This window comes from Schistosoma mansoni, assembly GCF_000237925.1.
Source record: "Schistosoma mansoni, WGS project CABG00000000 data, chromosome 1 unplaced supercontig 0071, strain Puerto Rico, whole genome shotgun sequence".
NCBI classification, from domain to species: Eukaryota; Metazoa; Platyhelminthes; class Trematoda; order Strigeidida; family Schistosomatidae; genus Schistosoma; species Schistosoma mansoni.
In genome coordinates this window covers 60,557-64,262 of record NW_017385989.1, presented here as the reverse complement: position 1 = coordinate 64,262, position 3,706 = coordinate 60,557, and the positions used below count along the sequence as shown (strand labels likewise).

Sequence of the window (3,706 nt, the reverse complement as noted above, 5' to 3'; positions counted from 1 at the left end):
GCCATACGTGAGACTCGAACCTACGACCCTGAGATTAAGAGTCTCATGCTCTACCGACTGAGCTAGCCAGGCTGTTAAGCAAGTTACTTCAGCTTAATTATAACAACACATTGATTGTAGGACTGTTCAAGCATTTTGGAGAATTTGTGAGATATCCGGTTAGCTAGAAGTTAAAGATAATTTTTAGATTCGCGTGAAAATGGGATTTTTTTGTAACAAGAATGCTGTACAAAATCCTTAGCATTTCAAGAGGCAGTTAATTTCGAGATCAATCCAACATCCTCTATCAAGTATGGACAAAGCCTATAATGCAGCGTCCTGAAGGGACTAGAACTGATCATATCAACAGGAATTAGGGTTAAGGAAGATTCGCTCTTTAATGTCATTTGTCTAAAGTTGTCATTTTATATCTCCACTTGTTTAAAACACAATTCATATATGGGATAGAAAATAGTTCTGAGTATGACGTAATTGGCTGAAATATTTGTCATCACACTCATATGATGTCCACTGATGACGATACAAAACTGTATTCATTTGTAAAATTTTCCCTTTTGTTTTATATATATAGAGACTTGATTATAGTGTTTGACAATCATTAGCTTAGCCAGACTGAATGTTAAGTAAGATGTCATAGTATGCGAGTGAGTTATTAACTCCCGATGTCAGTCACACTGTGGTGTGGTCTACTTATATCCATATAAGTAGTATATGGTGTTGGTCAGACATAGAATGTATTTTGGCAGAAGACGGATGAGGAAAGAACTGAAACAAAGCGCAATCGGTAGGAAAATGCACGAACAATGGAATTAGAGAATAAACAGTGAAGATCGAGACTATTGGTTGTTAATTTGCAAATTTACTGTCCATTGTATGGTTTCAGAATTTACTGAGATAGTCTGTAATTTTTGCTTAAATACATTCGATTGTCCCCAACCAGTGTTCCGTTCACTTCCACACAACCAAGAATATGTTGATTTGTATCTACGTCTATGCGGTCTGGATTATCTAGATATCCAACATATCGGAATGGTTGAGTGATTGATTCTCTCTTTGTTTGAAGTAAATTGGAAACTGTGAAGACATTGTTCAACATAGAGGAGAAGATTTGTAGCTCAGTTGGATGATTTTGATGAAGTTTTGTTCTCTGAGCTCGATGGTTTGGTCGCGGAGCTTTTATTATTCTCCTGAACGACATCATCAACACAAACTTCGGGTTTCATCTTATAAGGAACTTAGAGCATGGATGTACCTGTTCCACTGTAATTCGCTATAATCTGATAGATAACCCATGTATTTTGTATTATTTTATTTACTGATTCTAACATGATCTACTAGGTATTGTCTTAAGTAGTCCATTTTTGTGTGTTGCTAGGCGAGACATTAATTTTTATGTTGGATAATATTAACTTCATTATTTTGTATGCCTAATTTAAATCAGTAGAATTTCTTTTGCAACTATCTATAAATCGACAACTTCTGAAATGATAACAATATGATCTTGTAAGCAAAGATGAATAGTGGCTAGCAGTGGAATGTAGGACGACCGTTTCGTCTTATTTGGGAGTCGTCAGATGGATGTAACTTCATCTCAGAATTGATGTTCACTCTCGGACTCGAACCCAGTACCTTTCGCTTTAAACGTCATCACATTATTCATTCAGCTACTGAGTCCTGATAGCTACTTGTTCGCGCAATGGGGTGAAGTTTAAATTCACTTAGTATTGTTTATTCGAATCTTCCCATTGATGCTTAGGACTGCAACTGGTCAGTCCTCTGGTCGAGTCCCAGAGTGAACATCAACTCTGAGATGCAGGTACATTCAGCTGATGAGTCCCAAATAGGACGAAACGCGCATCCTGGATTCCACTGCTAGCCACTATCCATCTTTGCTTACAATGCTTGTGGATTAAGGCTATATCGAGGCAATACGCACAGTATGCGCATATGCCAATAAGAGACTAACCAGTTGCAGTCCTAAAAATCAATGGGAAGATTCAAACAAACAATACTAAGTGAATTTAATATGATCTTGGTTTTCGTTCAACGACGTTCCGGTTTTCTGTTAGGTAAATAAAAGTTTGTTTGTAAAATTTTCATGTGTTCAGTTACAGTTATCCATGGCTTTGAAGTTTATTGTCGGTTTTCTAACCGTAATTTAACAGATTCTTCAAGTGGAATACTTGTTTGTCAGGAAGAAAGCCTTCAAAAATAGCAAATATAGGTATGAAATAACGAAAGATAAATGTAGATTTTGTTTCGATGAATGGTACTACCACTATTTATGAAACTTTAGTTTTGAACTAGTTGGAGAGCTTTGATTTCTTAATATTCTGAAAAAGATTGTGAATGTATTCTACAATCATCAACGACCATTTAACGATCATTAGGATACTTTATTGTGTTTAGTTTAGTTTTAAACTAAATCTAAAAGTATTTTCATAGTTGAAATCATGAGTCAATTGAAGCTAGACCACCAGGAAAAACCTGGAAGCACTGGATGGCTGTTTCGTCCTGTTACGGGACTCCTGCTGAGGAGTCCTACAAACAACACATTACGTCGGGAAATAGTAGCAGATATGAAAAGGATGAATGTCAAGTGGAAAGAACTGGGAAGGACTGGGTAGGACAGGGTTGGATGGAGAATGGTGGTGTGCGGCCTATGCTCCTCCACGAGGGTTAACAGGCATAAGTAAGTATGTAAATGTAGAATTTACTTTCGTCCTCATTATTATTTATCATTAATCAATTCAAAATACATTTTGTTTAATTAATATCATTAACTCAATACATGTATTGTTGTATTTAATGAAAAAGGACATTTGAATATACTTCTATAAACTATATATGGACATGACCTAACTGATTGAATATAAAGTTGTGTTTAATCATGAAAGTACATTAATTGAATTCATAAATCCAATAATCATTGATTTCATTCTAATTTACAATTAGTCCTAGTAACAATCTATTTTGGATTTCAGTAACCGGTTACACTGTATAATAGATTATATTACCATATTAGCTGGACGAAAAATAGATGAGACCTTAATTGATGGACGACATTTGAGCGACACTTAAAAGACTTTGAGAATATCGACCTACATGGTTTAAATTATTTTTTCTGGTTAGCGTTGTTTTAGCGAGTTAGCTTTTCTACGGGATGGGGTCGCTAACCCCATGTTCAACCCTCCTCCTTTACCCGGGCTTGAGACCGGCAATAACTCTAGAAGAGTTACAGGCGGAGTTGTCCACTTATATACTACGGTTAAATGAGGGTTATAAACCAATATGAGTAACTAGGATTAATATTCATAGTTGATAGTTTAGGTTAGAAATTAGATATATGGTTTTCATCATGAACTGACATAAGCTATAATTCCAAAAGCTCTATATAGCCTAATGGATGAATTAATTTTGCGCCAAAATCCAAAGCCTGTTATTGTAAATCCGATTGGTCTCTTCAATAAATTATAGTCTCTCTCCGAGTTAGTCAGTTTGCAAAATTTCCGTAGTACAAAGAGTTTTATGCCACAATTGGGAAATTATATTTTAACCTCGTTACATTAGAAAGCAATCATCATACACTTAATATGCAGTTATTAATTATTGAAGGAAAAAATTCATAGAATGTAACATGTGTTATCTAAGGGAAACTCTAATAGTCTACTTCATCTTGATGTAGGTTTGTTCTCTGAGCTGGATG

The 3,706-nt window shown here is 35.4% G+C and overlaps 1 non-coding gene across 1 annotated transcript; it reads right to left on the bottom strand.

The window, feature by feature from the left end:
- Positions 1-72, bottom strand: Smp_tRNA_01443_Lys_CTT.1.1. Its single transcript has one exon. It is a non-coding gene (tRNA).
- Between the last annotated feature and the right edge of the window lie 3,634 nt (positions 73-3,706).